Genomic DNA, 13577 nt, shown 5'->3' on the forward strand with positions numbered 1-13577 from the left:
ATTTAAAGCACAGTTGATCTTGGCTTGGATAAGCACCCTGTATATTAACTGGGGATTTTAGTTACTATCCAAGGGCTGATTTACTTCTGACAATGAGACAAATAGCCCCCAAATAGCCCCCTTGGAAGCTTCCAAAGAGGTTGACTAATCTTTTTAAATTCCTCTTCCCCGCTTCTTGTTGGCCTCTGCCTTCCCTAATTGTATGCTTATTTACCAAATAGAATCCTTATTTTCTGGAATTGCTGCTTCAAAGTATGAGGAAACTAAAATTCAATGAAGTTATTGATTTTGAAAATCTTGAGTTTTTCATATTAGAGTTTTAATTTATTTCTATTTTAGTAATCTCTTTGGTTTAATGATTAAATGCAAGTTATTGAACACCCTTTTTAAATATTCTTGTTAAACCTCAGAAATATTGAGTCAATGATCTATAATTCCCTATTCAAAATTACTACAAAGCAGAAACATAAATGTCTTTATTTTTATTAAAAACAAACAAACAAAACCAATGACAGCAGCAAAATAGGATGTTATGTTAGGTGTTGCATTGGTTTACTTATTAATAACCTTGGCCCTTGACCCTTCATTAACAGTCTGAGGAACAAATTATGCACCAAAATTCCAACTAAGAGTCAATGTGTGCTTATTCAGTATCCTCTGTGAGAAATCTTATATAAGAGGTTTTGTTTCAGAACTCAGTGCCAGGAGAATTTTGCTTCCCCCAAGTAATGGTATGTTTTCTCCTTCTGGACAATGAGAAGCATGTAATTGAACATATTTTCCTTTGTGCTTTGGCTGTCAGGAAGCTCAGAGCCAAAATTGTAGCCTAAATTTATGGCTATGTTAGATTCTATAGCCCACATATCTGGGCTCTTCCATTCTCCTTGACGTTGATCTTTAATCCTGAGTTAAGTTTACAAAATATGCCACTATAAAAAAAAAATTGCGAAAGTATCTATAGGCTGCCTGAAATTATTATTGAATAAAGTAGGATATAAATAAACCAATAAGTTAATTGTTTGAAAACCAATGCATTTTTGGAGAAAGATAACTAACTTCTCGAGTGAACTTTAGGTTCCTAGTCCAACCCACAGAAGCCTATTTTCATTTCACTATATATTTCATGTTCATTTACCATGTGCCAGACAGATGTGCTCCCAGCAAAGAGGTTCACAAATGTTAACAGGGCTCAGTCTCTCAAGAGCCTTGGAGGCTAAGGAGAAAAGACAAATACAAATAATGCAAGACAAAATGAAATAGGTGTTAAATAGCAATGAAAGCAATTTGATGGAGGGGTACAGAGGAAGGAACAATTCATTCTGCAAGGGCTTACATGACAAAGAGGTTTTTCAAAGGCAAGAAATTGAAAGCATGTCATTCCAAGCCAAGAAGGCTGCATGAAAAAAGCATAATGTCAGTCAAGCAGTGGAAAATGACAAAACATTGTTGTGAATGTTGCTGCAGAGCATTATTAATAAGTAGTAGATTATCGTTAACTTGGCCTCTTGAGGAAGATAGGTTTAGGTAGAGGTGAGTGGAGTTTTTAAAGGGGGCATCTGGGGACTTCACGTGCATTTCAATTTAAAAATTGTTGTTCTTTTTCTTGATAGATGAGTATCACTGAGACTTCTCTGATGCCTGTCAATCACGATTGGGGCTATGTTTTGAATTGATAGTGATAATGAAGAGAGTAAGCAAAAGAGGAAAAGACAATATAAGAAGAAAAGGGAAGCAAAAAGTGATACTGGTGAGTGCAGAGTGGTGGAGGCATCAGTAGCGGGTATGAGGAATCACCATGCACTCTGGGGCTTGCCTGTATTGATATTGGACTTCCACTGACCATGTCACCACCCTGTACTGTGTGACTTTGGTAGCTAATTTACAACATCCAGAAGTGCCACTTGAGCAAAACCAGAAGGAAATATCATAAACAGCAATTGCAGAGATTCCTACTGGCTGTGTGCTTTTGGAAATAATTTACACAAGGGCTAATTTCAACAGCACTAATGTATACAGTTTAGCTGGCATTTTACATGGAAACTTTAATAAATGGTTCTAATTGGTACTTAATTTACATAGATTAGAGAGTCACACAGGCCCACACTAGGGCTTGGGGATTTGGGGTTATTTAATTGAGATCTAGTTTGATTCAGATAAATAACCAATTTTAGGGAATCTTGCTAAAATTTATCTGACACGAACTAGACAGTCTTTTTTTTTTTTTTTAATGTCCTAAATTATTGGTTTAAGCAGTGATTTTAATAGCAAAAGGTTGGTGACTACTTAGATGTCCATCGATACAGAGTATGTACAGTATATCAATCCATAAAATGAAATTTGTGCCTTTAAAATAATGAGGCATGTAATGATAAGGCACAGTGTTTAAGATGCGTGTTTAAATTTAAAAGGAAGATTCAGAACAATGTGTAAAGTATGCTAACACTTGTGTTTTAAAAAGAGAGGAAGTCCTATATATGCATATCACTGCATATGTAGATAGATATACATACAGTGTATACAGTATATATCTATCCTGGTGTTCCTCTGGAAGGCCACAGAGGAAACTAATGACAATGCCTGGCCCTGGGAGGGAATGTTAGGGATCAGGAGTAGGAAGGAGACTTAACTTTTCACTGTGTTTATTTTCAAACTGGACAGTCTTAACTTGAGTCTCTTTTACTTACTTTTGTCCAGTGTCTTGAAATAGCCTTCCAAGTCTTTCCAAGATTCAGGACAAAGTGAATCCCTGTGTGAACATCAGGTAGGACAGCTTTGATTTTCTCATCCTGTTCTGTGTGGATGTATCCCAGATTCTCCCACAACCTGGGTCAGACCAGCTGCTGGCCTTGGAGTGAAGTTTTTATAAAGGCTCTTCTTCAGACAGATAACTGAGAAGAACTCCCTCCCTCTGCATGGAGGCAGCATAGTGAGCAGAGTGGGACGAATCTCAGTCACCACTTATCCCTGTGGTTGGGTACTGTCGTGCCATCTGTGCACCGCACAACCATTTGTGGTGGCCCTGAACTGGGTCACCTTGCTGGGGGAGACTGTGAGTTCCAGCCACCTCACTTGGCACACTGCTAACAGAAAACTCAAGCTCTAGGTAGATCATTGCTCTTGTTCTACTTTTCCACCTGCCGTCACAGTCTTCAGGGTGACAGAGTCCAAGGAACTGACTGTAATTCAATGTTGTAGATAATAGAAGTACTATAGAAAAATGTCTATGAAGGGCTTTCAAAGTGTGAAGAGGAAGCACTTCATTCTGCCCGGTGATGGTTGTATTAGTTGGAGTCATCTAGGTAAATGATTCTAAAGTGGGGCCCCATCTAAGGGACATTTGGCAATATTGGGAGACATTTTTGGTTGACTCAACTGGAGGCGGTGGTGCTATTGGCATCTAGTGGATAGAGGCCAGGAAGCTGCTGAATATCCTACAATGCAAAGGATAGTATGCCCAACAAAGAATTATCTAACCTAAAGTATCAGTAGTGCTACCATTGAAAAGCCTGGTCATATGCTGGTAATAAATTATTTGAAAAAAATCTCAGTGGCTTAACTCAACAAATAATTTTTTTTTTTTTTTCAGGCTGTATGTCCAGCATGGGTTGACAATGCAGCCCTGCTTGTCCTAGTCCCATCAGGGAATCTAGCTGATGGGAGATTCATTTCTGTGAGGGCTTCCAACACAGTGACAGGGGAAGGGAGCTTGGTAGATTGCACAGATTTTTAAAGCTTCTGCCCAGAATTGGCACATATAATTTTCAGTCACATGCCATAGGCCATAATCTATCATGTGAGCATGCCTACATTCAAAGTAGGTGGGAACTGCATTTCTGTCTTGTACCCAGAAGGAGGAGAGAATGGAAATAATTGTGAACTGCCCTCATGACTATCATACTGATGGCAATGGTGGTTGTGGCAGGGGTGAGAGGATTTAAGGAAGTCTTCTGTCCTTGTTACCCATTGCTACATAACAAACCACTCCAAATTTAGGGACTGAGAATAACAATCAACTTAATCTGCTCATGAAGCTGGAATTTAGAAAGGGTTGGATGGGAATAGCTTATTTCTACACCATGTGGTGTCAGCTGGGGCAGCTCAAAAACTGGGGACCAGAATCGTCTGAGAGCTTGATCACTCCTGTGTCTGGCAGTTGATGCTGGCTGTAAACTGAGACCTCAGCTGTGACTGTCAGCTGGATCACCTACACATGGCCTTTACATGTGGCTGTTTGGCTTCCTCACAGCATGGTGGCTGGTTTCCAAGTCAGAAAGTAAATACTGCCAGTTTCTTAAAGCCTGAATCTGAAAACTGGCACAACATCACTTCTATCATATTCTATTTGTTGAGAAGTTATAGAGCCCAAATTTAAGGGGAGGGAACATAGACTATGTTTTGAAAGGAGGAAGGTCAAAGAATCTGGGAGCCATCTTTTAAAACTGCTTCTCAGGTTGGTGACAGGGTGAAAGAAATGGCAGAAGTTCTTTAGGTAAAGTTTGGGGAATGACCATTCTAGACAAAGTAAACAGCATGAGCCAAGGCACCTCAGAGCTGAATTCATCTCAGTTTTCTAGCTGGTCCTGCCTCAGAGCTACTCATTTCTAGTGGTGATATAAACCTTATAAAAATGTTTTGATACGACTGTAAAATATAGATTAAATACACTGTGTTTCATGAATGGTAACTGCAATCCGGGTTTATTCTGATTTTCTGAAATTGTACACGATTTATTCTAATGCAAGCAAATGAAATTATTTTTTAAAAATTGTTACCAATTTTTTTCCCTGTTAAATGTTTGTGTTTCTGTAATAATATTTTAGTTTACATCACTTTTGGGAATTGTTAGATTAGTGCCATTCACTCTGCTTTGGATTTATTTTGCTTTGAACTTAATGTTTCAATTTAGACTTCAAAGCAGGCTGGACGTGACCTAAAGCACTTTTTTTTTTCATGAATCAGATGCAGTAGGGGTTGAGGAATAGCATAAATAGGCCATCCTTTTTCTGATTTTGAAAAGGGGATTGTTACAGATATCCATGTGTATTCCTATCTTTTTGGAGTCAATCCTAACAGCATTGGCTGTGGGTCATAGAACCATAGAATTTTAGAACTGAGAGCATCTTTCAAAGTCTTCTAAGTTGAACTTCCTCATTTTTCATAGGAGAAAACTGAGAATCCAAGAGGCAAAATGACCTCCTGGAGTTTTAACTCAGTCTTATGGCAGAAAGAGGAAGGGCAGCTGGTATAAGTAGAGGGGATCCTCTGATAAACTTTGGAGAAAGATGTGTTTCTCCTGTGTTTGAGCTGAGGGAGAAGCAGCTTCTTAGCTTCTCTTGTGACATTATGTCTTAGTCCTAGGCTGTATCTATCTACTTCATGTTCCCAGGCCTGGACCGTTCCATTTGGCTCCTGATTACAAACCAGCAGCTGCCTTTCCCCTCACCCTTTGTTCTCACTCTTTCAAATTCAAGAGAGAGCTGCTCCACTGATAGCATTTGAATTCAGCTCATGAAAAATTCTGTAACAAGTATACTTGACCGTTTGATCTTTGGCTTCTCCCACACATTTGCCCTTTATACTGAGAGAGCTAGAAACTTCATTTCCTTAGAGCAGATTGCAATTTCAATGTCAAGGAAATAAATGTATAATCTTCAAGCTGAGCTCGGTTCTAATAAGAACCAAGCAAAACTTAATCTTGGTCTACTGTGGAAACTCAGGCACTCAGTAGAAATTACTCCTCCAGCACAGTTTGGTGGCTATGATGTTGAAAAATCCCTGACCTAGGTTCGAATTCCAGCCACACTGTTTGCTAGCTGTGTGACCTGGGCAAGATGCTTAAGCTCTCTAGACTTAATTTTCCCATATATAAATGGGAATGCTAATTAGTGCCCACGTCAAAAAGTTGTTCAAGAAATATTTGTTAATATGACCTTTGTGTCAAACTGTAGGAGTTTATAATCCAGTGAGGAAGATGGACAAGAATTAAATAATCACAAATAAATCTAAAATTGTAAATAAAGAAATTCATAAGCCCTAAGTCCACATATCAGAACTTCCTAGGCAAAGTGGGATATCAGGATTCTCCCCAGCCCACTCCACCGGTGACAAAGGAGGTTGGAGAAGACTTTCCTGTGGAAGGGAAGATGGAACTGAGATCTACAGAATGAATAAGGATGAGCAGGCAAAAGGGGTAAGACAGCAATTTAGGCCAAGAGAGCAAGCAGCAAGTGCAAAACTCTCAAAGAAGAGAAAGCAAGGAGCCTGCCCGGATAGGGAGGGGACAAGAGAACTAAAGTGTTAAATCAAGAAGAATTCAGAGACTGCTATTTACTGATCAGCCTGCAGCCAGACCACAAGGAAACCCACAGAACAAAGGAAGATTTCTGCTGGAATTGCTAACAACCCATTTCCCCACACCCTGAAGGGAAAACAGGAAAAATAGAATCTTTAAGTGGCGCCCTGCACAAATTAAAATCATTCATTCCCTAAGGCTAAAACCATGGGGAACCTGTGGATCACAGACTGGGAATTGCCAGCAGGCCTTTAATACTACATATTCTTACCTTTTAACACCACATAATCTTATCCTTCCTCATTGTATGTCCATATCAAAGGAAAATGGGCACACAAACTCTGAACGAACTCACAGAAACTAAAGAATGGTATATAAACTGGACTCCCAGCACTGAGGGTCTTTCCCCTTGTCTAGGCTTTTTTGTCTTTTCTTACTCTTGTTTTTGCATTTCCCTTTCTCTTTTTGACTCCAGTTTTGGCGTGAGTTTGAATTTTTTTCTTATGCTCTACCAAGAACCTTGTGCTCTCTCAGTGCAGAGCTTGAGTTTCCCCCACAATCGGGGGAATTTGCCGGGTCCTGCATCAGCCAGAAGACCAGTGTGGTGTGTGTCTTTTAGTGCAGGGGCGATCACTTGCCTGCCTTGTAGGTGTTAGGAATGTGGGCTTGATTCTGGCCGGGTTTATGTGGGGGTAATTTTAAGACCAGATTTGCATTTCTAAAAAATCAATCTGGCTGCCAGTTAGGATGGATTAATGTAGAGTTCTCAGTCTTGGCCTTCAAAGTACAGCCTTTGAACAATACAAAAGCCCGGGGCCCCAACCCCAGAGATTCGGATTTAGTTGGTTTAAAGTGGATCCTGGTAGCTTATAATATCTGCCAGGGTTGACAGTCACCCTAGAAGGAGGCTTTACTTGGATGTGGGAAGGAATAATTGCAAAGCCACTACAGTCGCCCAGATAAGAAATGATGGGTTCGATTCACGTTAACAGCAGAGGGGCTGTGGGTGTAGGGCAGTGGTTCTCAAAACTGTTGTGGATTTCCAGTCCCCTGGAGGGCTCATTAAAATGCAGATTTCTGGGACCCTTTGATTTATTTAATAGGTCTGAAGCTACCGGCCTGGGAATCTGCATTTCTGACAAGTTCCCCGAAGGTGCCAACATTGGTAGTTTGTAGACTGCACTTGGAGAATCACTGATCTAGAGAAATACTGTCAGATTTGGTAGATGAAATCAACAGGATTTGGCGCTAGACTGTCTATGCAGCTAAGGATGAAGGAGGATTCAAGGACTCTTCAGTTTTCTGCGTTTCACAACTGAATATATGGCTTGTGCCTCTCATGGATACTCAGTAGCTGATCAGACCAGAGAAGATCACAAATTCAGTGCTGCACATGTATTGGAAGGCGCCTTTTTAAACAATGAAGTGGGAAGATAAAATAGGGATATATATATATGCAACTTGGAAGTGAAGGTGATTAGAGATATAAATTTGGGGCCATCGTGTAGTTGATCACTGAAACCAGGGACTTTTCAAGGGGATCACTTGATTTTTTTCTCCACTCTAAACCAACTAAATCCTCAGCACAAATCAGAGTTGATAATTACGTGTTTGTGTGATCATTTGCTAAATGGCCACCCTCCCCTAATGGATTCTAAGAGAACAAACACTATTTCATCAGGGAGAGGGCTTAGCTCAATAACAAACCTTCTGAGAGAGTGGTAAATGTCCAGCAGGTCAGTTACGGAGATGGTAGTTGTTAAGGCAGTGGTAATGTCTCAGGAAGGAGGAGAAGCAGTTCTCTCTCTGTGTAAAGCAGTTGCTGGTGTTTATTCAGTAATAAGATTAAGTTTTGCGGGGACACCGGGGCGCGTGAACCAGCGACAGCACCATCTGGTGGAAACAAGTAATGCAACAACTATGATCTCCGACTAGGCTCAGGGTTGTTCAAACAAATGTTACTCTGGGAGAAAAGATTCATTTTTTTACACTTAAAAAATAAGAGTAAAAATGTGTCAGAGGGAAGAAAGACTCTTTTTGAGAGAGCTATTTGGAAAAATTGGATATTTATTGAAAATAGTGTTAAGTTTTCGAAGAAGAGAGGTACCATAATTAAGAGGTTTATTGGAAGGACATGTGGAAATAAGGAAGTCGGAGATCTCTACCCAGAGCCAGCATCACAGAAAAACAGGAACAGGCATATAGCTGGGCTTCCCTGATTGATTTGCATTTGGGAACTGACTGGTGAGTGAGAATATTGCTCTTCTTTAGCCACTTGTCTTGTAACCCTCTTGATGGCAGACCCAGGCCTCAGTTACTTTCTCTGCTGTTTCTGCATCATTACAAGCGCCTTCCTCGTACAGGGCATGGTGTAATCAAATTGGTGATGGCAGGGGCTGCACAATATGATGGAGTAGGGATATCAGAGAGGACTCATAATTTTTCTTTGTTTCTGATTTCTCTCATAATGGAGAAGAAGTGTGACTTCTAATTCTGTGATAGAAAACGTAAACCGTGACTGTATCCCACAATTTATGTAATTGATTTCAGGTGCTATCACATCTACTTCACATTCTATCACATTTTTCTAACTCATAATTTTTTCCTGAAATGCTGGGGAATTTTTAAATGGTTTGAGGTCATGCTACAGTGTTGGTGGGAGAGGGACATACTGCTCCCACCCCCACGCACAGCTTTCCTCTTCTAGTTCAACTACTCTTGCTGCTACAAGTAGCCTTACTGAAGGACTTGAAGCCAGGTGAATTGATTTTGGTCAGTCACTTGCCCGGATATGATGTTCTTATTGGGCAGAGCTTTTGTATCCGGCTACTTCACGGACCACAGCCCAGCCTGCATATTATTTGCTCAAAGGCCTGGTGCCCTCTCTTATTCCATTCAGACATGACCACTGTGCGGGGGCGGGGGGGCACGAGGGGGAAAGGTCACATAATACAGAACATCATCTGTGTACCAGTTAAGTAGTTTTGATTCAAATAAGCCTAAATTATAAGGAAGTTTGTTTCCTATATAACTAGCAAGTCTACCATTAGAATGTCCTTCAAGTGAGGGTTGATCTCGTGGTTCAGTGATGTCAAGAACCCTGTTCGTTTTCCCACTTTGGTATCCATAGTGTTGGCTTCATCCGAATGTTGTCTTTTCTTACTGTAGAGTTTGTTTCCATCAGAATAAACTAAATAATGCTGTGGTAATGTTATGGACCAAATGCTTGTGTCCCCCTAAATTCACATATTGAATTCCTACCCCCAATATGATGATATTAGGAGGTAGGGCCTTTGAGAAGTAACCAGGGTTAAGTGAGGTCATGAAGGTAGAGCCCCATGATGGGATCAGTGCCCTTATAAGTAGGGGAGGAGACACCGAAGCTTTCCTCTCTCATGTGAGGAGCACACAGCAAGAAGGCTTCCTCCTCTGTAAGCCTGGAAGAGGGTTCTCACTAGCCACTGAATCTGTCAGTACCTTGATCTTGAACTTTCCAGCCTCCAGAACTATTAAAAAATAAATATCTGTTATTTAAGCCACACCATCTATGGTATTTTGTTCTGGCAGCCTCAGCAGGCTAATAGGGAAATTGGCACCATGAAGGGGGGTGGGGGGCTGTAACAATTACCATAAAATATGGGAGTGGCTTTGGAATTGGGTACTGGGTAGAAAATGAAAGAATTTTGTGGTGCATGCCAGAAAAGTCAAGATTACCATTGAAGGGGCTGTTAAAGGAATTCTGGTGAGAACTCAGAAAGAAAAGAGGAGAGCTGTAGAGAAAGCTCCCATCTTAGAAAATACCTAAATAATCGTGAATAGAGTGTTGGTAGAAATATGGACGGTAAAGGTCATTTTGATGAAGGCTCAGACAGAACTGAAGAACATGTTATGGGACAATGGAGAAAAGGCAATCCTTATTTTAAAGTGGCAAAGAACCTGACTGAATCGTGTTCATATTCTAGTGTTTTGTGGAAGGTAGACGTTGCAAGTGATGAAATTGAGTATTTAACTGAGAAGATTTCTAAGCAAGGTGTTGGTTCCTCCTGACTGCTTATAGTAAAATGCAAGAAGAGAGAAATGAATTGTAGAAGGAACTGTGAAGCAAAAAGGAACCAGAATTTAAAGATTTGGAAAATTCTCTGACTCTGTATTGCAGAGTGCAGCGAGGGTGTGGTGGAGAGTAGTATGCTCTGAACCGTGGACCAAATCAGTAGAGGCATTGCCAGTGTGAACCGAAGGGGATGGCCGTCAGACGTCTTAGATCCTGCAGGACTGGACCGTAATGCTATTCAGCTGTGAAAATGTGTTCAAATGTTAAGGATAAGGGAAGAATAACCCCAAAGGCTCTGCAGAGATCACCATCAGGGCTGCCTGCCGCCTCACTTCTCTTCCCTTCCTTTTAGGCATTGTCTTCCCTTCTCTTCAATATTCTCTCCTCTGCAAACGAAAGGGGTCAGAGTCAGTCATTACAGTAAACTAATTACACTAAGGTGTTAGTGCTTCACCCGTCTACCATTCTTTTTATTCTATGGTCTACATGGAAAAAGACCTTTCTTTTCTTGCAGATGGGAGCAGCATCAACAGTTGTTCTTCCAAGGCTAATTCCGGGATCTTCTGGTGAGGGTGGGATTGTCTTGTGTTTATACACATTTTTTGAGCCACAGGCCTGGGGCGGGGGGTCCACCCCCATGAAGTCACTGTCCTTTCTTCTGACGCCTACCCCGGGCTTCTCTCCTGCTATCCCTTTGCCCAACAGCAGTTCTTTCTCCACTTCTTTCCAGGGCTCTGAGATGCTGATGACTTAAGGCCAATGCTTATAATTGTCTCTTTTTCAAGCCCTGTCCCCCCAGAAACTGGGTGGTAGCTTTCCCATCTTCTGAAACATGGAGATAGCGTTCCCAGTGACTGAATGTCATTGATTTTCAGCATGTGGGAAAAAAAGTTAAAGAATGGATCCAGGAATTCTCAGGAATCTCTTAAATGGAGGTGACTGATGGGACCAGGGCAGCAGATATGTGTTACATTTAATTACTCATGCAGGTGGTCATTTAATTTAATTTTGCTTACTAAAATTGGAGACTAGCTCGTTTATTTTAATGCAGTACAACTTAAATGCAATACAGAGCACAAATCTTAAGTATATAGTTAGATGAGTTTTGCATATGTGCACATCTGTGTAACTACCACCCAGATCAGATAGCATTTCTAGCACCTAAAAACTCTCTTTTGCAATTCCTGGTAAGAATTTTCCCCAAGGTATTTTCTTTTGAAAAGAATTATATTATAAAATATTCAAACGTAAAGCATAGAGAGCAACAAAACGTATCCCCATGCACATATTATCTTTACACTTATCACTGAGATTCAGCAATGATAACGATTTTGCCACACAAGGGTCATCTGATTTCCTTCCTTTTATGTGTGTGTTAAGTATTTGAAGCAAAGCTGAAATATTATATTATTCTATTCCGATATGCATCTCTAAATACAAGGAGGTTTTCTTACATAACCATAGTATCACTATTATCTATGACTAAACAATAAATCCTTGGAGTCGTTTAACACACAACACACATTCCAATCTGCCCAACCATCTTTGTATAATTTATTTGTTAAAATTGGGATCCAGTCAAGGTCCCGAGTAGCAGTAATATCTCTCTCTGTCTCTGTCTCTGTCTCTCTCTCTCTCTCTCTCTCTGTCTCTTTCTCTCTTCTTGTCATTGACTTCTTGAAGATACTAGTGACTTTGCCTGTAGAATTTCCAACATTCTGGATTTGCCTGTTTCCTTGAAGTAGTGTTTAACTTGTTTCTCCAGTTTTCATTTTCTTTTTCAACCGGAAGTTGGCTCTAAAGGCTTGATGCAGTTCAAGTTTTGCAAGAAGATGTTGTGCACTTCACATTGCATCACTTTGGGAGACACATCAGATGTGGCTGTTCCACTCTAATGACACAGATATTGATTCTTGAATTCAAGTATTCACCACCTGATCTATCCATTTCCTTATCGACTTTTTATCCAGTGGTTACCACATTAAATACCTCACTTATTCTACAAATATTTATTGGGGCCTCTATTATATACCTTTATATGAAAGATACTAGGTTTACAAAAGTGGTCAAACAAACCAGTTACTAACAAGTGTAAAGATTGTCCACATATCCTCAGCCTATGGTATACCCCCCCAAAAAAATTTGGGGTTTCTATTTTTAAAGCAAATTTTCTAACCAGAGAGAGATGTGAATGGAAAATACGATGGGAGCCTGGAGGTTCCCTAATGTCTAATCCTATTTCCTTTCCTTCCTTTGCCTCTTCTTTGTTCCATTTCTTTCCCTTCCATCTTCCATTTTTTAATTGTTTTGGCTTCGTAATGAACCAGTTATATCTAGGATTGATGTTAGAGGTGTGGTGTGTTAAATTATTCTTGTTTGTATACCATGGTGATTCATCTTGGAGTTAGCTAGACAGCAGATCTCACAACCACCTAATTTTGTGAAAGAGATAGCTGAGATATACACAAACTTTGTTACTTATTCAAGTTTGTGCAAAGATCGACCCCAATAATAAAAGACCCCTTTATTGAAAATACCCAGTACCACACCTTTGGGCAAACAGTGGGGACTTTTCTGAGTAGAAAGTTAGTCAAAGGTGCGTAGCTTAAATCTACACCAAAGCACTCTTGATAAGTAATTGTATCTGGATACTGCTATGTTATGTTTTAACATAGTTGCTTTGGGAAGCTTAAAATAGTTGTATGTCATTCATTAGGCCTCCTTTGTGGAATTCAAATGTTACAAGCTTTTATTCCACCTTGAAGAAAATAAGTAACTAGAGAAATGAAAATTTTAAAAGTCGGGGAAAAAAGAACAAATTAAAAACCGCTTGTGTCTCTGGAAAAAAGTCTGTGAGGTATTTGACTTTCAGTGGCTTATACATATGCACCACGAAACTCTCATGTTCCTGCTTCATTTTCTGACAGTGTGGAAGGCACATTGGCCACCAGCAACCTTGTTCATATTTGCGGATTTGAATTTCACAAATTGAAATACAGTCTGCTGAAGGCTTTGCTGCTGATGTTACAGAGCTGTGGCAGCTATCCTGAAGCTGCCACGTAGGAGGCTTCTCAGATGACAAGATGTGAAACTCCTAGTAAAAAAAGTTTATTAGAAAAGAATTTCTAATGCTGCCTCTTTAGAGAAGTACATTTTACAACTGTAATGGACCAAAGTACTAGCTGCTGAGTTTTCTCCCTGCACAGAGAAGAAAGAAGGACAGAAGTGCTGTTT

At 40.2% G+C, this 13577-nt stretch overlaps 1 protein-coding gene across 3 annotated transcripts in view; it reads left to right on the forward strand.

The window, feature by feature from the left end:
- The window catches only part of TMC1 (transmembrane channel like 1), a 254955-nt gene that overhangs the window by 89345 nt on the left and 152033 nt on the right, over nt 1-13577 (forward strand). For 2 of the 3 annotated variants that reach the window (XM_006918441.3, XM_025051461.1), the window contains exons 2-3: nt 1611-1747; nt 2695-2761. The exons of the other annotated variant lie outside the window; for it this stretch is intronic. The gene's annotated coding sequence lies outside the window, so the exon portion shown is untranslated. The remainder of the gene's footprint in view (nt 1-1610; nt 1748-2694; nt 2762-13577) is intronic. 3 annotated transcript variants of the gene reach the window in all.

The sequence above is a fragment of the Pteropus alecto genome, unplaced genomic scaffold, assembly GCF_000325575.1.
Source record: "Pteropus alecto unplaced genomic scaffold, ASM32557v1 scaffold95, whole genome shotgun sequence".
Classification (NCBI taxonomy): domain Eukaryota; kingdom Metazoa; phylum Chordata; class Mammalia; order Chiroptera; family Pteropodidae; genus Pteropus; species Pteropus alecto.